General features: G+C 40.3%; 1 pseudogene; it reads right to left on the bottom strand.

The window, feature by feature from the left end:
* Window positions 1-4,348: 4,348 nt before the first annotated feature.
* LOC114216407 (heterogeneous nuclear ribonucleoprotein D-like pseudogene) lies at window positions 4,349-5,285 on the bottom strand (annotated as a pseudogene).
* Between the last annotated feature and the right edge of the window lie 21,004 nt (window positions 5,286-26,289).

Raw genomic sequence — 26,289 nt, 5'->3', positions numbered from 1 at the left:
TTTTGATGTAGTGTTCCATGATTCATTGTTTGTGCACAACACCCAGTGCTCCACGCAGAATGTGCCCTCTTTAACACCCATCACCAGGCTAACCCATCCCCCCACCCCCTCCCCTCTAGAACCCTCAGTTTGTTTTTCAGAGTCCATCGTCTCTCATGGTTCGTCTCCCCCTCTGACTTACTCCCCTTTATTCTTCCCCTCCTGCTATCTTCTTCTTTTTCTTTTTTCTTAACATATGTTGCATTATTTGTTGCCGAAGTACAGATCTATGATTCAACAGTCTTGCACAATTCACAGTGCTCACCATAGCACATACCCTACCCACTGTCTATCACCCAGCCACCCCATCCCTCCCACCCCCCACCACTCCAGCAACACTCAGTTTGTTTCCTAAGATTAAGAATTCCTCATATCAGTGAGGTCATATGATACATGTCTTTCTCTGATTGACTTATTTCACTCAGCATAACACCCTCCAGTTCCATCCACGTCGTTGCAAATGGCAAGATCTCATTCCTTTTGATGGCTGCATAATATTCCATTGTGTATATATACTACATCTTCTTTATCCATTCATCTGTCGATGGACATCTTGGCTCTTTCCACAGTTTGGCTATTGTGGACATTGCTAACCAGCAAGTATATTGACCAGAGTGAGGCATTAGGGACTTGTGCTGACTATGGCAGACTAAAAACCATGTGTCTTTTCCAATGATATTCAGATTTATTTTTTAAAAATGAAGCAAAACATTGAGCTCACCAAACCAGAAGTGACTATGGACATTTAGGTTGCCAGTTTGCAGCCTCACTCTAATAGCCAATGTTTTAGAATTTTTAAGGCATAAGATGTAGACATAATTTTAAAAACTATTTGCTGTTGAGGAAGAGCTTCTTTTCATATTTGTCCTTTCATGAACTGTTCTGAGACTCTCAGAGGTTCCAGGGTCATAAGAACCCCAGACTACCTTAGGAAAGAATTAGTTACTATTAAATGATCAGCCAAAAGAGAGGTGAGTTCATAGCCTTTGAAATTTCAGTCTGGCATTTTTATTCACCAGGAGACATGGGCTGGGGGTCCGTTTTTATGGGTATTGAACTAGAGTGCTTCCCTGTTGATTCCTGAATGAAATACAAAGCAGAAAGACAAGAACCAAGAAAAAGTTAGAAATCGTTTGTTAAAAAAAGAAGAAGAAGAAAAAGAAATCATGTATAAAAGACTCTCAAGATCAGAGAGGCCACTTGGTGAATACAGACATTCTGCTTCCCCACTCAGGCTGCTTTGAGCTCTGTGGCTATCAAGACCCTGGTTTCAAACTACTTAGAAATGGACACAGTGACCCTGGAGACTTTGGGTCTCCTCATCTTAGGGAGAGGGTTGAGTTATCTGAGTTGTACAAAGTAGTTGCAACTTTGTAGGTGGAGACATGGAGTTCTCTAGCTGATGTACAGGATATGTGTAGGGGGCTGTATGTGAATGCTGAGTAGCCAAAGGGGTGGACAAAGCTATTGTGTCCCAGATCCCTTCTATACTCTGCTGGGTGTGCTGGGCCGAGACCCGTCTCTGCTCAGTCAGCGGTTAGACTTCGTCACTAGGGCATGAGCGGGAGACTGCAAGGCTGGAGGGAAAAGGACTTGCTCTTCCCTATGTGTTTCTGGCCCCTGTCAGCAGTGTCCCACCCTGCTTTCCACAGTGCCATCGATGGTTTGTTCCTCTAGCAGCTGGGTCTAGTTGGCAGTTTTCCCAATGCCCACAGAACCAGCCTTCTCATGTCCCCCTCAGAGACAGAGGCACCCGCTGGTCAGTGTCCTCTCCTCAGAGGACTCCATCCAGCCCCACAAGAACCCTCCTCCAAGATCAGGGACATGAACTCCAGCCTCTTGATGTCCCCTCCTCAGTAGTAAGATTTTTACCTGCCTGGGCTCTCTCCTCTCAGCATCTATGTTAGAGTAATTCCAGCCTCTGCCGTGTGTTCCTCCATGACCCCTCCATGATCTCTTTCTGCCTTTTCAGTTCCCCAAGACCTAGTGAATGATTCTTTATACTAAGTTCTCCTCATGAAGTGAACCAGTTTGGTTTCTATCTTCTGCTGGACCATGATTGATAAGATGAGCATTCAGAGGTAAGGGAGTGATGAACAATGTAGAATTGATTATAATTACAATTCTACATGTGTCTACACCTAGAGACATCTGGTCCCAGTGTAGGTCCTCTGTTAGGGGTGTTAAAGTCAACTACAGGATAGAGGCTGGATTTAAGAATTCCTTGAGCAGACAAAACCACCTAAGCCATATAAGTGAAATTTAATTTACTTATTTGGCAAAACAAGTGCAACTTAACTTGGGCCCCTTCTTGTAAATGCCTCTGATAATCATAAAACAAACGTTAAGTCTATAGACTTGTTGAGTCACTATGTTGCACCTGAAACTAATGAAACAAGGTGTGTCAACTGTATTTCAATTAAAAAAAATGAGATGTGCTATAAGCATAAAATACCCATTGGATTTCAAAGATCTATTATGAAAAAATGAAAAAAAAATCTCGTTAATAAGGGCGCCTGGGTGGCTCAGTCAGTTAAGTTGCTGCCTTCAGCTCAGGTCATGATCGCATAGGTCCTGGGATCAAGCCCCAAGTCAGGCTCCCTGATCAGTGGAGAGTCTCCTTCTCCTTCTGCCTCCCTCCCATCACCTCTGCTCCTCTCTTTCCCTCAAATAAATAAATAAAATCTTTAAAAAAAATCTCATTAATAAATGTTGAAATGATAGTTTTGCTGTATCTGTTTAAATAAAATAAATTATTAAATTTTCTTTTAAAAAGAAACTTAAGTCATCTTCCTAAAAATGATGATCACCTTTAACCAATTCTCTGCCATCCAGAAACTCCCATTATAATGACCAATCATGAAAAGGTTAAACAACTTCCTCATTTTCACTGAATAAGCTACCCTATAATGTCATGTCCTGAGCTTCATATCAGTTTTAAATTTGAAAGCACCCAGTTCACAAACTGTTCTTATATGGACAATTAATTCTTACTAAATACTATTTATTGATTTGGTGGTTTTAATTTTGCCATCTCTGGATTTTTCCCCCCCACCTTGCTCCCCATCTGCTGCTGCCAACCTTAAGGGGCTAGGTCACTTGTCCCTAATAGGAATGCCCTCTACCCTGCTCAGCCTTAGGACACCAACAACCACATGGCCTCAGACAGGGAAGACATTTTTCTTTTCATCTCAGTGTAAAACCTATCTTTCCAGGCGATGCATTCCATCCAATACAGACCTCTTTACAGTGATTCACACTCTACCTGCTAAAGTGTGAGTTTGTTGCCTGCCTCAAATAAGACAACTGTACTAGAATATAGTAAACCAGTATCCAGAGGCACTGTGTTGTCCAGGCTTTAGGATACCAGGAGTTGGTTGGACCACCCAGAATATGTTGGGTTCTCCCAGCCCAGCTCAGTTAATTGTCATTTTCACATTAAGTATGAAGTAAAAACAGGCTTCCTTGCTTCCACTGACTCTTCCTGACCTGCTCATAGAAAACTACACATACCTTCAGAAGTATAGGCAATATTATGGGGCAGTTTAAATTCATACAGGGAATATGCTCATTTATCCCAACTAAGCAATGAGTTCTATAAGCCCAGCTCTGCAGAAATACAAGTCAACTTTACATTCCCAAAAAGAATACTTAACCCCTCATTCCCAACACCATTCAGGTTAACAGTGACCCTATCCCTACACCCGAGAACACTGGGTGAGTTCTTGATTTATACATGCCCAATTTAAAGGCCCATGGTGTTGATTTTCTCCTAAGGGTAAAATCATGTTCTACTACTTCTTCCAGCATGGCTGAGAACTTTAAATCACTTTTAAGGATTATGGGGTGAAGAAAAGTGTTATTCTCAAGGCTGGCTATAATTTGAGCCATGTAGCATAAGTTAAAGACAGAATTCCTTTCAGGGACAGCCATTCTGCAATTTGGCTAAACAATTGTAATGGGTGTATGTTCTGGGTTGAATAGCATCCCCTAAATTTATGTCCACTGGAACCTCAGAATGTGACTTTTCTTTTTCACATAAGGAAGCATTTATTTGAGGTTTAACATGAAATCATACAAGTGAAATTTGTATAAACATAAATCCACATTGAGTCATAACACAGATAGCAAAAGACAAAGTAAAAACAAAGGAAACTAATTGGCGGCTATATACAGTTGGACACAGTTGTGTCTTGTACACTAGAAAGTCTTTTACAAAATAATCATCTTAGATCAACAGAAGACCGAGCTTCATTGTCATCCTGGGTTAACTTTAGCAATCTCCTCCTGTTTTCTCCAACGTCCTCCTTTAGTTTGTCTGGTAATTGTTTTGGTGACTGCCACCCCCTTGGGACACCTTGCCATAAGTGCTCTGTTGGCCACTGTAGTCTGCATATATCCCTGTCCATATCCATGGTTCCCATAGTTATACCCAGTATAATCATAGCCGCCATAGCCACTATAGTTTTGATCACCATCATAGGCACTATTGTAATTTCCATATCCTTGATCATAATAGTTGTTAAATCCTTGGTTCCAGTTTTGGCCCTGACCTCGTCCATGACCCTAGTACCACCTCATCCATGACCCCTAGTACCACCTCGTCCACCAGCTGCAGCACTTCGTCCTCCTTTTTGATGTTGTTGTTGCTGCCTGTGTACCCTTTGGGTTGTGCAACTTTGATTTCATACTTCCCAGAACCAATTTGATGATATCTGCTTTCTAACAACTTCTTTACTGGCTCTTCTTCTGTATATGTGATAAAACAAAATCCTCTTCTTTCATTTGTTTTTGTATCCATGGGAAGTTCAATATTTTCAATCTCTCCAAAGGCTCCAAAATATTCTTTAATTTGTTCTTCAGAAGTATCTGGGCTCAATCCACCCACAAAAACCTTTCTGGGCGGTTCTTTCCCTTTTAAAGCTTTGGCCCTTTTGGGTTCTATCAGTTTGCCATCCAATTTGTGTTCTTTCAGTTCCAAAACCTTATCAACACTAGCAGCATCTTTGAAAAGCACAAATCCAAATCCTCTTGATCTTCCAGTCACTGGATCTGTTTTAATTGTATAGTCTACAACTTCCCCAAATCAAGACAAATATTCAGTCAGATCTTTCTTGCTTGTATCCCATCTCAAGCCTCCAATAAACATTTACTGTCATCCTGCTGATTCTTGCTTGCGTTGATCCCTCTGTGAATTCCTCTATGTTGCCGTACTCGTTCATGTCTTCCATGGTGGTGGAGTTGTCGGCCAGGGTGTGCTGGCACGCAGTCTGGGTCGCAGCAGCAGCGGCGGCTGAGCATTGTATTCTCAGGATGTGACTTTATTTGGAAATAGGGTCTTTGCAGATATAATTAATTAAGATGAGGTGATACTGGATTAGAGTGCAGACTAATTCAATGACTGGTGTCTGCATAAGAAGAGAAAACAGACCCATAGGGAGAATGCCATATGACAACAGAGGGACACATTGGAGTGTTGCATCTGTTACCTAATGCCCAGCATCACTGGCAGCCATCAGAAACTGGAAGAGGCAAGAAAGGACTCTCCCTGGAGCCTGGAAGGAGCATAGCCCTGCTCACACCTTGATTTTAGACTTCTACCCCAGAACAGTGAGAGAATAATTTTTTATTTTTAAGTGACCCAGTTTATGATCATTTGTTACAGCGACCCTAGGAAACTAATACAGTGTGTTTGATTTTGAAGATGATGTCCCTTGGGAATAGTTTAGTTTAGTTTTTTTTTTTTTAAGTTTAAAATTTAAGTGGTTTTAAAATTTTAAAAGTAGAGTTCTGAATAGTAAGGCAGGAATTTTGAAGGTTTCTTTAGCAGGTGATTCAATGAGGAAGGTGAGAGTTCAGGCAGAGGAAAATGTGGAGGGACTGGTGACCACAGGAAGATAAATGCTGGGAAATAATCTTAGGATTCACTTTCTCCTGGAACATTCCTGACATTAGGACACAAAAGTAATGCTTTTTAGTTCATGAACTTAAAGAGGAAGAACTAGATTTCTGAAAATCATGATATCATGATCTTTTGCTAATGATCAGAATCAAGTATATGCCATAGAAAAGAAACTAGCAAACCAGTGGGTAGCTCAAAGCATTATGGGACCATGTACCACGCAACCATGTCTAGAGGGGGAAAATGTCTGGCCAGACCACCTCTGTTCTCTCTCTTTGGCTGAGTGTGTTTGTTGCGGGAGAGAAACTGGTATACATGTGAATTGCAAATAGAAGGCATGATGCATTCCTTTCTTTTTCCTTTTTTTAATTTTATTTTATTATGTTATGTTAATCACCATACATTACATCATTAGTTTCTGATGTAGTGTTCCATGATTCATTGCTTGTGCATAACACCCAGTGCTCCATGCAGAATGTGCCCTTCCCAGTAGCCATCACCAGGCTAATCCATCCCCCCACCCCCTTCCCTCTGGAACCCTTGGTTTGTTTCTCAGAGTCCATAGTCTCTCATGGTTCGTCTCCCCCTCCGATATCCTCCCCCTTTATTTTTCCCTTCCTACTACCTTCTTTATTTTTTTAAAAACATATAATGTATTATTTGTTTCAGAGGTACAGGTCTGTGACTCATCAGTCTTACACAATTCACAGCACTCACCATAGCACATACCCTCCCCAATGTCTATCACCCAACCACCCCATCCCTCCCACCCCCGACCACTCCAGCAACCCTGAGTTTGTTTCCTGAGATTAAGAATTCCTCATATCAGTGAGGTCAGATGATACATGTCTTTCTCTGATTAACTTACTTCACTTAGCATAATACCCTCTAGTTCCATCCATGTCATTACAAATGGCAAGAATTCGTTTTTGGTTTTTTTGATGGCTGCGTAATATTCCATTGTGTGTGTGTATGTGTGTGTATGTATGTGTGTATCTCACATCTTCTTTATCTATTCATTTGGGGATGGACATCTTGGCTCTTTCCATAGTTTGGCTATTGTGGACATTGCTGCTCTAAACATTGGGGTTCACTACATTTGTATCTTTGGGGTAAATACCCGGTAGTGAAATTGCTGGGTGGTATGGTAGCTCTATTTTCAACTTTTTGAGGAACCTCCATACTGTTTTCCAGAGTGGCTACACCAGCTTGCATTCCCACCAACAGTGTAGGAGGGTTCCCCTTTATCTGCATCCTCGCCAACACCTGTCATTTCCTGACTTGTTAATTTTAGCCATTCTGACTGGTGTGAGGCGGTATCTCATTGAGGTTTTGATTTGGATTTCCCTGATGCCCAGTGATGTTGAGAACTTTTTCATGTATCTGTTCGTCGTTTGGATGTCTTCTTTGGAAAAATGTCTGTTCATGTCTTCTGCCCATTTCTTGATTGGATTATTTGTTCTTTGGGTGTTGAGTCTGATAAGTTTCTTATAGATTTTAGATACTAGCCCTTTATCTGATATGTCATTTGCAAATATTTTCTCCCATTCTGTCGGTTGTCTTTTGGTTTTGTTGACTGTTTCCTTTGCTGGATGCACTCCCTTTCTGTTCACTTCTCAGATGTTCTGTCAGAGTCCTTGACCCAACTCCAAACTGACCCTCTTGGGCCCTCAGGTATGTAAAATAATGGCCCCCAAAGATGTCCATGACCTAGTCTTCAGGAGCTGTGACTATTACTTTACATGGCCAAAGAGACTTGGCGGATGTGATTAGAGTTTCGGACCTTGATATGGGGGATTATCCTGGATTATCCAGATGGGCTCAATCTAATCACACAAATCCTTAAAAATAGAGCACTTTTTCAGCTACAGTTAGAGAGGTAAAACATTGCTGGCTTTGAAGCTGGAGGAGGAGAGCCATGAGCCAACAAATGTAGGCAACTTCTAGAATCTGGAAAAAACAAAACAAAACAAAACAAACAAACAAAAAAGCACTTTTCCTATCATAGACTGACTGGCTTAAACCACAGAAATTTCTCACAGCTCTGAAGGCTGGAAGTCCAAGATCAGGGTGGCTGCCAGCTAGGTTCCTGTAAGAGTCCTCTTTCTGGCTTGTAGGTGGTGTTTTCTCATTGTGCCCCCACTTGGCCTTTCCTTGGTATGTGTGCATAAGGTGAGAGATCTCTCCCTTACTCTTCTTATCAGGCCACCAATCCTATTGGATTAGGACCATACCTTTATGATCTCATTTAACCTTAACTACTTTCTTAAAACTCTATCTCCAAACATAGTCACATTGGGAGTTAGGGCTTCAATATATGAATTCAGGGGGGAACAGAGTTCAGTTCTTATCACTCCCCCTAGAGTCTTCAGAAAGGAGTCCTACCCACACCTTGATTTTAGTCCAGTGTTTAGCCACTACCTTTGTGGTCATTTGTTACAGCTTCAGTAGAAAACTAACCCAGACTCCTATCCCTCTATTTGTCATCCTTTCATCTTTCATGGACTGGGTTTGCAATGCAAACTGGACTACTATGTGCCAGGCGGTGCACTACACACAGTGTTCCTTGTCCTTAAGCACCTATGAGGGGGCTGTGATTATCCCTACTATAGACAAGTACCTTAAGCCCTTAGAGGGTGAAGATTCTGTTGGTCATGACTCTGCTGGTCTAGTCTAGTGCCTAAAACATAGTAGAAACTCAATAAAAATTTGTCAAATGGAAAAAGAAAGGAAATTTATGTTCAAAGAGGATCAGAAAAGATAACTTTCTCAGGATCAGGGCATGATATGGATCTAAACCATCTAAATGAAGGTCATACATTTTCTACTAAAAAGTGTGTAAGTCCTTAAATTACAGTATATACATATAAAGCAAGAAAAGGTATATTCAGTCAGTTGCCATTGTCGCAGATCCTTTTCATGCACTATTTCATCTGGGTCTTACGAGGCAGACGTTAACATAATTCATTGGATGGGTGAGAAAACCAAAGACCAGAGAGGTTAAGTAATGTTCTCAAAGTTTTATGAGTAGTTGTGGCAAAATTATTTCAAAACCCAAGTCTTTTAGGCTTTTGCGAAGTCAACATTTTTTCCACTGCCTCACCCTGGAAATGTATTATTTATTTTCATTTGTCTGTGTTTATGAGTTGCCCTAGGAAAGCAGGATCTATTGCTCTTTTCAGATGTTCTAACTGTTCATTGAAACCATGATTTTTTTGAAGGCAAGAGCCATATCTCCTTTTCTCTTATTCTCAGTGGCAGCCCATTCCATGTAGCATATCCCACATGCAGGTGTCATTAACTGGCAGCAGACTTCCTGCTTCCAGATTTCAGAGGTATGCTTATACAAATTAGAGCTATTTCAAAATTTTAGAACAGCTGGAGGTATTTTGTTCTGAAGACTCATTCAGTCAAGACAGTTTTTTGTGTGTGTGCTTGTTATTCAAGAGACACCATGTAGGGGCTAGAACAAAATCTACCTGAAGGCAGTATGTATGGCCTGGTGGTTAGATGCATGGGCTCTAAAGTCAGGCAGATTTGGCTTTGGATTCCTGGACCACCATTTACTAGCTGTTGGATTTGGGCAAGTTATATCACCTCTCTGAACCTCAGTTCCACATCCTTATGGATATTACTTCCCAGGTTTGTTTGTTTTTGCCCTATTTTGGGTAAGGATTAAGCAAAATGAAATCTGAGAAACCCAAAGAGGAATGTATGGTGGATCTAGAAGCCAGGAGATATGGATGGGCAAGGAGAGTGGACGTCTGAAACCAGTGGGATAAAACAAACAATTCCTCCAGAATTTGATAATGCTGGAGAAGTAGCTTTTATTTGAAAAGTAAACTAGAGGGGGTGGAGCAACATGGCAGAGGAGTAGGAGACCTGGATTTCGTCTGGTCTCAGGAATTCAGCTGAATAGGGATCAAACCATTCTGAACACCTACGAACTAAACAGGAGATCGAAGAGGAGAGTAGCAACAACTCTCTGAACAGAGAAGCGACCACTTACTGGAAGGTAGGACGTGCGGAGAAGTGAATCTGAGGTGATATTCGGGAGGATAGACGGCGGGGGAGGGGGCCTCCGCCGGCCGCTTCTGGCAAGTGACAGAGCAGCGGAGCACAAAATCGGACCTTTTAGAAGTTGGCTCCGCGGAGGGACGTCGCTCCAGTGGCTAAGAGGGAGATGGAACCCTCGCGGGACAGTGTGGTCTCAGGACCCTCGGGGTCACAGAAAGACCGGGGGTGCCTGAGTGCGGCAGAGCTCCCAGGTATCGGAGCGGGGAACCCGGCTGCAGAGACAGAGCCGAGGCGCAGGCTCTCAGCTTGGGGTTGCCATAAACTGTGATCCGCGGCCCAGTTGGGCTACTGCTCCTCCAGCAGGGACCCAACAAGCGGCAAATCCGGGGAGACTCCCCTTCCTCCCCCGGGAGGAACGGTGTGGGAGCGCACCGCAGGGATCTGCTGGGTTTGGAGACGCCACACGGGGTCGGGTGCCAGAGATAGAAACGCTCGATCACAGGCCGGGTGAGCACGGAGTGCGCCTGGAGACCAGGGAGATGGGAGTGACTGGCTGCTTTTCTCTGGGGGCGCACTGAGGAGTGGAGCCCCGAGTTCTTGCCTCCTCTGGGGCGGAGATTGGGAGGCCGCCATTTTCACTGTCGTCCTCCAAACCCGCACGGAAAGCTTGCAGGGAACAAAAGCTCCTGAGAGCAAACCCGAGCAGCTTGCTTAGCTGGGACCGAAAAGGGTGGCGCAATTCCGCCTCTGGCAAAGACATTTGGGAACCACGGCAACAGGCCCCTGCCCCAGAAGATCAGCACGAATAGCCAGCAAGCCAAGACCAAGTTTACCGATCAAGAACGGGAGAACTCCAGCGCTAGGGGAATACTGCACACAGAATTCATGGCTTTTTTTTTACCATGATTCATTAGTTCATCAAAGTTAATTTTTTTAACTGTTTTTTTTTTATTTTTCTTTTTCCCTTTTTCAACCAACATCTTATCAATCCCTTTTTTTAAAAAAAACATTTTTTATTTCTCATTTTTAGAGTCATATTTTATCCCTTCATAGTAGTTACCCTTATTTTTGGCATATATATATAAGTTGTTCTCTCTTTAAAATTTTGAGATACAGTTTCTTCTAACAGATCAAAATATACCCTAAATCACTAGTGTATGGCTTTGTTCTAGTCTCCTGCCTGATCACATTCTCTCCCTTTTTTCTTTTCTTTTTTAAATCTTCTTCTTTCTTTTTTCAAACAAATTCTTATCTTATCAATTCCTTTTATAAAATCTTTTATACTTTGCATCTTTACAGTCATCTTCCATCCCTTCATTGTATCAACCCTTATTTGGTACATATATGTCTTTCTTCCTTTAAAATTTTAGGAGGCACTTTTTTCTAACAGACCAAAATACGCCCACAATCTAGTGTGTGCCACTGATCTACGCACTAGCCTGATCATATTTGATCATATTTGTTTTTTTTTTGTATTGTTCTGTTTTTGTTTTTAATCTTTTTCTTTTTGTTTGTTTTTTTTTTCCTTCTTTTCTCTTTCTTTTTTCTTTCTTTCCCTTTCTTTCCCCCTGGTTTCAGGTCTTTTCTGATTTGTATAGAGTATATTTGTTGGGGACGTTGTTAACCTGTTAGCATTTTGTTCTCTCCTTCATCTATTCTCCTCTGGACAAAATGACAAGACAAAAACAATCACCTCAGCAAAAAGAACAAGAGATAGTACCGTCAGCCAGGGACCTACTCAATACGGACATTAGTACGATGTCGGACCTAGAGTTCAGAGCCATGACTTTAGAGATACTAGCTGGGCCTGAAAAAAGCGTGGAAGTTATTAGAGAAACCCTTTCTGGAGAAATAAAAGAACTAAAATCTAACCAAGTCAAAATCAAAAGGCTATTAATGAGGTGCAATAAAAAATGCGGGCACTAACTGCTAGAATAAATGAGGCAGAAGAGAGAATCAGTGATATAGAAGACCAAATTATGGAAAATAAAGAGGCTGAGAAAAAGAGAGAGAAACAACTACAGGATCACGAGGGCAGAATTCGAGAGATAAGCGATACGATAAGACGAAACAACATTAGAATAATTGGGATCCCAGAAGAAGAAGAAAGAGAGAGAGGGGCAGAAGGTATATTGGGGCAAATAATAGCAGAGAACTTCCCTAATGTGAGGAAGGAAACAGGCATCAAAATCCAGGAGGCACAGAGAACCCCTCTCAAAATCAATAATAATAGGTCAACACCCTGACATCTGAGTAAAACTTACGAGTCTCAGAGACAAAGAGAAAATCCTGAAAGCAGCTCGGGAGAAGAGATATGTAACCTACAATGGTAGAAATATTAGATTGGCAACAGACCTATCCACAGAGACCTGGCAGGCCAGAAAGGACTGGCATGATATCTTCAGAGCACTAAACGAGACAAATATGCAGCCAAGAATACTATATCCAGCTAGGCTGTCATTGAAAATAGAAGGAGAGATCAAAAGCTTCCAGGACAAACAAAAACTAAAGGAATTTGCAAACACGAAACCAGCCCTCCAAGAAATATTGAAAGGGGTCCTCTAAGCAAACAGAGAGACTAAAAGCATCACAGATCAGAAAGGAACAGAGACAATATACAGTAACAGTCACCTTACAGGCAATACAATGACACTAAGTTCATACCTTTCAATAGTTACCCTGAATGTAAATGGGCTAAATGCCCCAATCAAAAGACACAGGCTGTCAGATTGGATTAAAAAACAAGAACCATCAATATGCTGTCTGCAAGACTCATTTTAGACCCAAAGACACCACCAGATTGAAAGCGAGGGGGTGGAAAACCATTTACCATGCTAACGGACACCAAAAGAAAGCTGGGGTGGCAATCTTTCTATCAGACAAATTAGATTTTAAAACAAAGACTGTAATAAGAGATGAGGAAGGATACTATATCCTACTTAAAGGGTCTATCCAACAAGAAGATCTAACAATTGTAAATATCTATGCCCCAAACATGGGAGCAGCCAATTATATAAGGCAATTAATAACAAAAGCGAAGAAACACATTGACAGCAATACAATAATAGTGGGGGAATTTAACACCCCCCCCGACTGAAATGGACAGATCATCTAAGCAAAAGATCAACAAGGAAATAAAGACTTTAAATGACACACTGGACCAAATGGACTTCACAGACATATTCAGAACATTCCATCCCAAAGCAATGGAATACACATTCTTCTCGAGTGCCCATGGAACATTGTCCAGAATTGATCACATCCTAGGTCACAAATCAGGTCTCAACCAGTACCAAAAGATTGGGATCATTCCCTGCATGTTTTCAGACCACAATGCTTTGAAACTAGAACTCAATCACAAGAGGAAAGTCAGAAAGAACTCAAATACATGGAGGCTAAAGAGCATCCTACTAAAGAATGACTGGGTCAACCAGGAAATTAAAGAAGAATTAAAAAAATTCATGGAAACCAATGAAAATGAAAACACAACTGTTCAAAATCTTTGGGATACAGCAAAGGCAGTCCTGAGAGGAAAGTATCTAGCAATACAAGCCTTTCTCAAGAAACAAGAAAGGTCTCCAATGCACAACCTAACCCTACACCTAAAGGAGCTGGAGAAAGAACAGCAAATAAAGCTTAAACCCAGCAGGAGAAGAGAAATAATAAAGATCAGAGCAGAAATCAATGAACTAGAAACCAAAAGAACAGTAGAACAGATCAACGAAACTAGGAGCTGGCTCTTTGAAAGAATTAACAAGATTGATAAACCCCTGGCCAGACTTATCAAAAAGAAAAGAGAAAGGACCCAAATCAACAAAATCATGAATGAAAGAGGAGAGATCACAACCAACACCAAAGAAATACAAACAATTATAAGAACATATTATGAGCAACTCTATGCCAGCAAATTAGATAACCTGGAAGAAATGGGTGCATTCCTAGAGATGTATCAACTACCAAAACTGAACCAGGAAGAAATAGAAAACCTGAACAGACCTATAACCACTAAGGAAATTGAAGCAGTCATCAAAAATCTCCCAAGAAACAAAAGCCCAGGGCCAGATGGCTTCCCAGGGGAATTCTCTCAGACATTTAAAGAAGAATTAATACCTATTCTCCTGAAACTGTTCCAAAAAATAGAAACCCAAAAAACTCATTTTATGAGGCCACCATTACCTTGATCCCAAAACCAGACAAAGACCCCATTAAAAAGGAGAATTACAGACCAATATCCTTGATGAACATGGATGCAAAAATGCTCACCAAAATACTAGCCAATAGGGTCCAACAGTACATTAAAAGGATTATTCACCATGACCAAGTGGGATGTATCCCTGGGCTGCAAGGCAGGTTCAACATCCGCATATCAATCAACGTGATACAATACATTAATAAAAGAAAGAACAAGAATCATATGATCCTCTCAATAGATGCAGAAAAAGCATTTGACAAAGTACAGCATCCTTTCTTGATCAAAACTCTTCAGAGTGTAGGGATAGAGGGTACATACCTCAATATCATAAAAGCCATCCATGAAAAACCTACAGCGAATATCATTCTCAATGGGGAAAAGCTGAGAGCTTTTCCCCTAAGGTCAGGAACGCGGCAGGGATGTCCACTATCACCACTGCTATTCAACGTAGTATTGGAAGTCCTAGCCACAGCAATCAGACAACAAAAAGAAATCAAAGGCATCCAAATCGGCAAAGAGGAAGTCAAACTCTCACTCTTTGCAGATGATATGATACTTTATGTGGAAAACCCAAAAGACTCCACCCCAAAACTGCTAGAACTCATACAGGAATTCAGTAAAGTAGCAGGATAGAAAATCAATGCACAGAAATCAGTGGCATTCCTATACACCAACAACAAGACAGAAGAGAGACAAATCAAGGAGTCGATCCCATTTACAATTGCACCCAAAACCATAAGATACCTAGGAATAAATTTAACCAAAGAGGCAAAGGATCTGTACTCAGAAAACTATAAAACACTCATGAAAGAAATTGAAGAAGACACAAAGAAATGGAAAAACGTTCCATGCTCATGGATTGGAAGAACAAACATCGTGAAGATGTCAATGCTACCTAGAGCAATCTACACATTCAGTGCAATCCCCATCAAAATACCATCCACTTTTTTCAAAGAAATGGAACAAATAGTCCTAAAATTTGTATGGAACCCGAAGAGACCCCGAATAGCCAGAGGAGTATTGAAAAAGAAAAGCAAAGCTGGCAGCATCACAATTCCGGACTTCCAGCTCTATTACAAAGCTGTCATCATCAAGACAGTATGGTACTGGCACAAAAACAGACACATAGATCAATGGAACAGAATCGAGAGCCCTGAAATGGACCCTCAACTCTATGGTCAACTCATCTTTGACAAAGCAGGAAAGAATGTCCAATGGAAAAAAGACAGTCTCTTCAACAAATGGTGTTGGGAAAATTGGACAGCCACATGCAGAAGAATGAAACTGGACCATTTCCTTACACCACACACAAAAGTAGACTCCAAATGGTTGAAAGACCTAAACGTCAGACAGGAGTCCATCAAAATCCTAAAGGAGAACACAGGTAGCAACCTCTTCGACCTCAGCCGCAGCAACTTCTTCCTAGAAACGTCGCCAAAGGCAAGGGAAGCAAGGGCAAAAATGAACTATTGGGATTGCATCAAGATAAAAAGCTTTTGCACAGCAAAAGAAACAGTCCACAAAACCAAAAGACAACTGACAGAATGGGAGAAAATATTTGCAAAGGACATATCAGATAAAGGGCTAGTATCCAAAATCTATAAAGAACTTATCAAACTCAACACACAAAGAACAAATGATCCAATCAAGAAATGAGCAGAAGACATGAACAGACATCTGCAAAGAAGACATCCAAATGGCCAACAGACACATGAAAAAGTGCTCAACATCGCTCGGCATCAGGGAAATCCAAATCAAAACCTCAATGAGATACCACCTCACACCAGTCAGAATGGCTAAAATTAACAAGTCAGGAAACGACAGATGCTGGCGGGGATGTGGAGAAAGGGGAACCCTCCTACACTTTTGGTGGAAATGCAAGCTGGTGCAGCCACTCTGGAAAACAGTATGGAGGTTCCTCAGGCAGTTGAAAATAGAGCTACCATACGATCCAGCAATTGCACTACTGGGTATTTACCACAAAGATACAAATGTAGGGATCCGAAGGGGTACATGCACCCCAATGTTTATAGCAGCAATGTCCACAATAGCCAAACTGTGGAAAGAGCCAAGATGTCCATCGACAGATGAATGGATAAAGAAGAAGTGGTATATATACACAATGGAATATTATGCAGCCATCAAAAGGAATGAGAGCTTGCCATTTGCTACGACGTGGATGGAACTAGAGGGTGTTATGCTGAGTGAAATAAGTCAATCAGAGAAAGACATGTATCATATGACCTCACTGATATGAGGAATTTTTAATCTCAGGGAACAAACTGAGTGTTGCTGAGTGGTGGGGGGTGGGAGGGATGGGGTGGTTGGGTGATAGACATTGGGGAGGGTATGTGCTATGGTGAGCGCTGTGAATTGTGCAAGAGTGTTGAATCACAGATCTGTACTTCTGAAACAAATAATGCAACATATGTTAAGAAAAAAGAAAAAGAAGAAGATAGCAGGAGGGGAAGAATGAAGGGGAGTAAATCGGAGGGGGAGACGAACCATGAGAGACTATGGACTCTGAAAAACAAACTGAGGGTTCTAGAGGGGAGGGGGTGGGGGGATGGGTTAGCATGTTGTTCGGTATTAAGGAGGCACGCTCTACGTGGAGCACTGGGTGTTATGCACAAACAATGAATTATGGAACACTACATCAAGAACTAATGATGTAATGTATGGTGATTAACATAACAATAAAAAAAAGTAAACTAGAGAGGTGGATGGGAATGTGTCCTGGATGGTGCTGAATGCTATGTGTGTATGGAAGACACCACTGTGTGTTTATGTACCAGTCATTCTTCCTTCTTCTTAACAAGCCTTCATTTTGTTCTGATATTGACTGACTGGCGAAGTATTTTTGTGAGGTGCAGGACTCCCCTCACACCCTTTGGGGTGCATTTCTCCACATCCTTGCCAACACTTTTTATTTCTTGCCCTTTTGGCCATGACCGTTCTAATAGGTGTGCATTCATAAGCAGGTCAGAATAGCTACACTCAAAGGAATTCTCTTGCTTTCCAAACTCAGTTTGGCATCTTGAAAGATGTTTTGGTATTTTTTCTTAACATTTTTAGGTATGCCATACCAAGAAGATAGTCTGTCTACATAAGAATTGGAGAGCCTGAAGAAGGCAGTGCAGAGAGAACTTGGATAATAGAGGAGAGCGGAGAAAAAAGAGATGGATGACAAGAAAGGGAGAATGAAAAGGAGGAGGAGGGGGAGGACAAAGAGAACAATGTAGAGACAGAGAAAGTAGAGCACAGAAGGACATGCAAGAACTAGGAAATGATGACTTCTTGATTTCCCTGTAGAATGCCAAACCCTTGTTCCTGGGACTACGATGTTCCTGCCCTTGGAATTTGGGAGACATCCTGGGTCTTTAAAAACATCCCCATATTTACTTGTTTAGACATCTCAACTTAGTTCCTATTATTTCTCATGAAAAGGGTTTTCAGGATACACCGTCAGCTCACTTCTGAGACTAAGTTGACTGGTCTTCTCTTTGGGTGGGTGGTTTCTCTACTTTGCTATTAAGACATATGGGACTGTAGTCAGCAAAAAATATAAGGGCTTTCCAAGTCCTGGCCACACTGTATAATCTCAAATTCATAGTCCAGTTTAGAAAAACAATGTTCAGTGAAGATTGCTGAAAGGATGTCTACTCTTTCAGTTGTTCTAAATTTTTACTCCTCAATTAAACCAAAACTAAAGAAAGCAAGGTCCCATATGGCATCATTGTGGTTCCTCCTGATATTTATTTTGCTACATAGCAGATTGATTTAATGCTACCAATCTATATTTGTGTTTTTTATAAGAAATAGGGTCTATGTGGTTAATGGGTACTTTGCTTATTATTATAGATTCAATTGTGCCCCCACCCCCCCAAATTCGTATGTTGAAGTTCTAATTCTCAGTACCTCAGAATGTGACCTTATTTGGAAATAGAGTAGTTGCAGATATAACTAGTTAAATTAATATGAAATCATTAGGGTTGGCCCTAATCCAATATGCCTGATGTTCCCTATAAAAAAGTAAAATTTGGACACATAAATGGAAAATGACATATAAAAATGGAGGCAGTAATTGGGGTTATACATCTGCAAGCCTAGGAACACCAAAGATTTCTCAAAGTATGAGAAGCTAGGCAAGAGGCAAAGGACATTCTTCCTCACAACTATAAGAAGGAAGCAACTCTGCCAATACTTCAGTTTAGGACTTCTGGCCTCCAGAACTGTGACACAAGAAATTTCTGTCATTTAAACCACTCATTTTGTGGGTACCTTGTTAGAGCAGCCCCAGCAAACTAATACTGTGAGTCCACTGGCTGGCTCTTTCCACAGGGATGGCTAATGTTGGTCTCTAGTAGAGACTACACATGCATAGTGCTCTCTAGTCACAAGTGCTCATGATGACAAGTTCTCATGACCTGTTCAACTTGGGCTTAAGTTCAGTCATGATTGTACTTAATATTGCATTACTGCCACTCACTCACTAGGAAAGAATGGCTCAGGTGTGCCAAGAAAAGCATCAATCACTCACCTGCAAACTTTTGTACTTTTAGAAATGCCAATGGGAGCCTGTCATCTAGAAAAAAATCCAGTCACGCTTGAAGTGGGGCCAGTTCAAGAAAATGGTCGAGAGGTCACCAGATTTCTCAGTGGGTTATTTCCCACTCTTTGATTTCGATCTAGTAGTCAGAGTAGACTTTTTCTACCTTCTCACATAAATACATGGCAAAATAATTCTTTGCGTTAGAGAGGGACTTCCAGCAGCCCTCAGAGGGTACAGGGCTTGGACTTCCTATCACAGCAGAACACAGCCCTCAGCATGTCCCTGGTGTGGAAGGAGTATACTGCTCTCACATCTTGTGATAAGGGCTGACCCAGTCATATTCCTGGGTGGTGTATATTCTGCAGTCTCAGTTAACCACAATACTGCTCCTCCAGTGCCTTCCATGAAGTGGACATTTTTGGTTACTTTTCTCAGAGTGGGTCTTAATCCAATATGACTGGAGTCCTTATAAGAAGAGGAAATTAAGACATAGATACATAGAGGGAAGACCATGTGAAGACACAGGGAGAAGATGGCCATCTACAGGCCAAAGTAAAAAAAAAAAATGTCTTGTTGTTTAAGTCATCCATCTGAGGTACTTTGTTATGGCAGCCCTAACAAATTCAGAGTACAAATCAACCAGCAGCTCTAAGGCGTGGGTTTTGACTAGTTCATATCAATCAGGGTATTCATATTCCTATGAAAGCAGTGGCTGGTTTACTTGTGAGAGCAACAGATTGAGTATTTGACTTTAATTTTCATCTGTATTTACATCCTTATTACATCTTTATTGTGGGCAGAATGTACTTTCCTGTCCTTTGATGTTGGTTGGCCTTGGTCATGTGACTTCTTTTGGCCAGTAGCATTGTGGGTGGAATTAACATGAGGCCAGTTTCAAGTAGAGGTTTTAAGAGGCTTTCTGTTTTTACTTCCCCTCTTGAACTCCTGTCACTTCTCTAACAAAAATGGACTCAGCTAGCCTCAGATCCTAGCAGAATGAAGGACAGTGGAACAAAATCTCCCTAGCTTGAAGTAGAGCCACCCAGTCCACCCCAGCCTAAATCAGCACACCCCCACACAGCCTGTAAGCATGTCAATGAGCTCAGATGACATTAGCAGATCTACTAGACAACCTTCACACACATGAGTAATACTTACTATTAAATGGCAAGAGATTCTGTAGTTGTTACACAGCATTTGTCCAATACCTAACTGATACAATGAACATGTGACCGGAGATGTTCGATCAAAATTGAAGCCCAAAGTTTTTTTCAGTGTTGGGAAAAGGCAGAGAGAAAGTTTTTCTCTCTCAGAAAGCATGTGGCCATGGATATTTTTGACAGTGACCTTGTAATACCCAGATTATAAATGATACTAAGGGGATAGAACAGAGAAATGAAAGGAATCTGTGTTCTTATTGGTGTTGTTGAGCCACGGATCAAACCAAACATAAGCCTTGAACTACCTCTGAAACTCCCAGTTAGATGAGCAAAGAAATCCCCTTGTTGTTAGATTTTCCATTGCTCTAAAAATGCAGACACAGAACTTCCGATTTCAGTTCCAACATGTAAGGAGCTTGGAAGTGATCCTGTTCTTACAGCAAGAAAAATTCTTTTTAAAATTTTTTTTCTTATTTATTTATTCATGAGAGACAGAGAGAGAGAGAGAGAGAGAGAGAGAGAGGCAGAGGGAGAAGCAGACTCCCAAGGAGCAGGGAGCCCGATGCGGGACTCGATCCCAGGACCCTGGGATCACGGCCTGAGCCAAAGGCAGACGCTTAACCATCTGAACCACCCAGGTGCCCCAGCAAGATAAATTCTGAACAAACTGAAAATAAACAGAATTTTCTTGGAACCATCAAGGATTTGAGATCAGAGGGTCATCCACCACCCCAAAATCTAGAGAGATAGCAAGCTGCTTACTTGGAGCAGAAGCTTCTGGAGCCACAAATAGGTAGGAACACTTAAGTGGTAATTTTGTTGAGTTGCTGGAGGCTGAGTGTGGACTAGCTTGAACGTGATAATCTCCTAGAGTCTGCAGTCTTAGGGGACCCACACACTCTCGTGGATCTACTTCTAGGAACTCCACCAGGTTCTTAATGGTGAAGAGCCAAGAAAGATCCCCTCCTGGCTGTGGCAGTAGGAAAGGAGAAGAAAACATTGTGAGATATGCCCAGAGAGTCCTCCATAGCAAATGCTTGCTCTCAAAATCCGAAAGGAAGAATGTTGCCAGAATATAAGGGGAGGAAGAAAAGCTAAGTAAAACTTGTGAAGGTCAGGGCACAGGGACATGGGCCTATTAACATTTTTTTTTTAAAGATTTATTTATTTTAGAGGGCAGGGACAGAGGGAGAGAGAGAGAGTCTCAAGCAGACTCCTTGCTGAGCATGGAGCCTGACGTGGGGCTAGATCTCACAACCCTGAGATCATGACCTGAGCCAAAATCAAGAGTTAGATGCCCAACTGACTGAGCCACCCAGGCACCCATCATGGGCCTATTAAAAGCCTGATATTTAATCAAACAATTATGGCATGCTTCCTCTCCCCAACACCTTACCACCACATCAGTAAGACTTTAGTATAACAACATTGGATTATAGCTGAAAAAGCTTCAAGGTACAGACTCTATTTAAGAAGCCCAAAGGCAACAAGAGAGACAAAAACAAAGACATTAGACGTTAGACATTTGAAGTCTCTGACATCTGCCATTACAACAAGCATTAAGCACAGCCCAACTCTTAGATTAATATAAAACTTACACTAAAGGTTTTACTTTAGTTCTTATTTATTTTTTATTTGTATTTTATTTTTAATAAAATATTGCAAGTCGTGCTAAAAGGCAAGAAAAAAAAAAAAAAAACACAGCCTGAAGAGGAAAAAGAAGCATTAGAACTAGACTCAGATATGCCACAGATTTTAAAATTGTTACACAGGGAATTAAAAATAACTATGATTAATATGTTAAGGGCTGTAATGGAAAAAGTAGACAACACACAAGAACAGATGGATAATGTAAGCAGAGAGATGGAAACCATAACAAATAATCAAAAGGAAATCCTACAAATCAAAAACACTGTAATAGAAATGAAGAAAGCCTTTGATGGGCTCATCAGTATACTCACCACAGCCAAGGAAAGAAGCAGAGAGGTTAAAGATATGCCGATAGAAAGTTCCCAGACTGTAATTTCTTTAAAAAATAAGGCAGAACAAGATATTTCTAGAACAATGAGGAAATTTCAAAAGGTATAGTATATACATAGTTGGAATACCAAAAGAAGGAAGACAAAGAAGATAAAATATTTGAAGTAATAATGACAGAGAATTTTCCAAAATTAATGGCAGACAAAATCAGAGGTGCAGGAAGCTCAGACAACACCAAGATAAATACCAAAGAAATCTACACTTAGGTATATCATATTTAAACTACATGAAACCAATGACAAAGTCTGGAAAGAAGATGGGAGTGTGAGAAGACCTTGTCTCTGGAGATACAAGGATAAGAATTACAGAGAACTTATTAGAAGTCCTGCAAACAAGCAGAGAGTGGAGTGAAATATTTAAAATGTTGAAAGAAAAATGTATAGAATTCTATATCCAGCAAAATTATCCTTCAAAAGTGAAGAAGAAATAAAGATTTCCCAGTAAAACAAAAATGGAGGGAATTTATTGCCAGCACACCTGTCCAGAAAGAAATGTTTAAGAAGTTCTTGGTGGAGAAAGAAATTTATATAGGTCAGAAACTTGGATCTTTTATAAGGAGAGGGAGAACATCAGAGAAGGAATAAAAGAAGGTAAAGTTCTTTAAAATTATATTTCTTATTCTTTTTTCTTCACTTTCACCCATTTCACCCACGCTTACCCCCAACCTCTGGCAACTACCAGTCTGTTCTCTGTGTCTATAAGTTCAACTATTTTTTTGGAGTCCACATACAAGTGAGATCACATAGTATTTGCCTTTTTCTGTCTGACTTATTTCACTTAGCATAATACCCTCCAGGTCCATCCATTTTTCTCAAATGTCAGGATTTGCTTCCTTTTTATGGCTGCATTATATATACACAATATATATACTATATATACATATATACACAATATATGGCACATCTTCTTTATTCATTCATCCATCAGTGGATAGTTAGGTTGTTTCCATGTCTTGGCTGTTGTAAATAATACTGCAGTGAACATGGGAGTGCAGATATCTTTTCAAATATTTATTTCATTCCCTTCAGATAAACACAAGAAATGGAATTACTGGATCATATGGCAGTTCTATACTTAATATTTTGAGGATCTTCCATACTGTTTTTAATAGTGACTGTACCAATTTATATTCCCACCAGCAGTGCACAGGGGCTCCCCTTTCTCCCACATCCTCATCAACACTTGTTCTTTCTTTTCTTTTTGATAATAGCCATTCTGACAGGGGTGAAGTGATATCTCACAGGGGTTTTGATTTACATCTCCCTGATGACTAGTGATGTTGAGCATCTTTTTATGTACCTGTTGGTCATTTGTATGTCTTCCATGGAAAAATGTCTATTCAGACCCTCTGCCCATTTTTAATCAGATTGTTTGTGTATTTGTTTTCCTATTAAGTTGTATGAGTTCTTTATATATTTTGGACATTTGACCCTTATCAGATATATGATTTGCAAATATTTTCTCCCATTCTGTAGGTTGTCTTTTCATTTTGTTGCAAGTTTCCTTTGCTGTACAGAGGCTTTTCAGTTTTATGCAGTCCCTTTTTTGCTTATTCTTAATTGATCTAAAAGATAACTGTTGAATTATAACAATGTATAGGGTGATTGTAACATATGGATACATGAAAGGAATGACAGCAATGCCATAAGGGATAAGAAGGAGGGCCTGGGAATACTCTTTTGTTACAAGGTAGCTGCGCTACCCGTGAACTGGATACAGTGTTATTTGAAGGTGAACTTAGATTAGTTGTAAATGTATATTGCAAACTGTAGGGCAACCATTAAATTTTTTTAATGAAATATAATTTGTATGCTAAGCAAGGAAACAAAATGGAATCATAAAATGTTCAATTTAAACCAGAGAAAGGAGGAAAGAGAGGAAGAATGTAAAGAAACAAAGAGCAAGTATGATGAACAGAAAAATGTTGCAAACATGGTAGATATTAATCTAACTATATCAATAATCAATAAATGTGAGTGGTCTAAATACCCAAATGAAAAGACAAAGATTGTCAGAGTGGATCTAAAAACAAAACTCAGATACACCTTGTCTATCAGAAACCCTCTAAATATAAAGACTCAGATGGGTTGAAAGTAAAGGGATAGAGAAAGATATACCATACCCCACTAATAAAAAGAAAACTAGTAACTACATTAATTTCAGACAAAACTGACTTCAGAATAAGAAAAATGATCAGAGATAAAGGGGGGCATTACAGAACGATGAAAGGCTGAATTCTCCAAGGAAATGTAACAATTCTAAGTGTGTATGCACCAACAACACAGTGTCAAAATATGTGAGGCAAAAACTAATAGAACTTCAAGGAGAAACAGACAAATCCACTATTATAGTTGGTGACTTCAACATCCCTCTTTCAGTAATTGATAAACAAAGCGAGCAGAAAGTCAGTAAGAATATAGTTGATCTGAACAGCACTATCAATCAACTTGACGTTTATAGAATACTCAATCCAACAACAGCAGAATATACATTCTCCTCAAGCTCCCATGGCTCTTTCCCCAAGCCTGACCACATTCTGTGTCGTAAATCACACCTTAGCAAATTTAAGAGAATAGAAATCATACCAAGTATGTTCTCAGACCACAGTAGAATTAAAATAGAAATTAATAACAGAAAGATGGCTGGAAAATCCTAAAATAGTTGAAAATTTTTAAAAAGTACTTTTAAATAACACATGGTTCAAAGAAGTCTCAAGAGAAACTTACAAATATTTTGAACTAAATGAAAAAGAAAATGCAACGTATTAAAAATACATACTCCTCACTGACATGCCCATCAAGTTAGACTCACAGAGAGTTGCTCATGCGCTTTCAGGAAGGGTACTTCTTTTATCACCTATCTATCTATCTATCTATCTATCTATCTATCTATCTATCTATCTATCTATCTGTCTGTCTATTTTTGAAGTAATCTCTATGCTCAGTGTGGGGTTCGAGGTCACCACTGTGAGATCAAGAGTCACATGCTGTACTGACTGAGCCAGCCAGGTGCCCCAGGAAGGGTACTTCAATGAAACAGTACCTAATCCCAATGTAAGGATCTGACTCAATCACAGATGTGATGAGCCCTTCTGAGGTGGCTAAGGGCATTCAGACAGGCTTTAATGGGTGTTCGGAGCAGATAAACTGTAGCAGAAAACTTCAGAGAGCTCTTAGAGAGTGAAGGAACACATCTATACAGCTTGTTCCATACAGAACATTCAAATGCTGTCTGTTTTTGATTATAAACACCGTAGCAAAGCTGTAAAACTTTTCAGACCATGAATTTAAAATATTCTAAAAATGACATCCCCAAAAGACCTGAGCCTCTGGTTGGCTAGCTCTCCCTTGGGCATTTTTTAGTTTAATTGGGTTTACCAGTAAGTGCAGGCACAAAGTATAAAGACACATCATAGTTTAGCTTTGACCTCAATATTGGTCTGTAGTCTGCTATTGGCTTTGCCTGATTTCAATCTTTGAAGTCTAAATAGCCTAATTTATCTATTTCACCACCCTATTTTGCAACCTTATCTTCCGTTTGATCAATGATCATGTGATTGCGTCGGAATATATATCTAATTGAAAACAATGCCAGTAACAGGAATAGACATGTCCTTTAGATTTATCTTTGATATTTGAATATATTTATTTCCAAATATAAGCAAACATTTTAGACATAACTTAGAGTGAAAAGTCTCCAAAATTTGAAATTCTGTTAGTTAGCTAAAGTATAAGTGTATGTTTATTATTATAAGAGTAAAATGTTATACTAATCAATGGTAATTGTGAAGCATTACATTTATTTATAAAAGTAATTAGTATTTTCAGGGGCATCTGGGGGGCTTAGTCGGTTAAGCATCTGCCTTCGGCTCAGGTTATGATCCTGGGGTCCTGAGATCAAGCCCCGCATTAGGCTCCCTGCTCAGTGGGAAGCCTGCTTCTCCCCCCTCCCACTCCCCCTGCTTGTGTTCCCTCTCTCACTGTCTCTCCCTCTCTGTCAAATAAATAAAATCTTTACAATATAAAAAAAATAAAAAAATAAAAGTAATTAGTGTTTTCAGATATTTTAACAGGGAAAGAGATTGAAAATTATTATGAATTTTTAAGAGAGGGGACTAACTAAATAACTTTAATATGACCAACCATCTCATCCCTTCGGAGCAAATAACTGTTTATAAAAATTTGAATAATAATTGTATTGGTCTGTTTGAGCTGCCATAACAAGATCCTAAAGACAGGTTGGCTTAAACTACAGAAATGTATTTATTTCTCACAGTCCTGGAAGCTGAAAGCCAAGATCAAAGCGCTAGAATGCTTGGTTTCTAGTGAGCTCTCTCTACCTGGCTTGTAGATGGGCACTTGCTCCCGTGTCTTCACATGGCCTTTCC

The sequence above is a fragment of the Eumetopias jubatus genome, unplaced genomic scaffold (assembly GCF_037043125.1).
Source record: "Eumetopias jubatus isolate StellerSeaLion01/CBP00866 unplaced genomic scaffold, mEumJub1_p1.0 scaffold_9, whole genome shotgun sequence".
Taxonomy (NCBI): Eukaryota; Metazoa; Chordata; class Mammalia; order Carnivora; family Otariidae; genus Eumetopias; species Eumetopias jubatus.
This window is presented reverse-complemented; position numbering and strand designations above follow the sequence as displayed.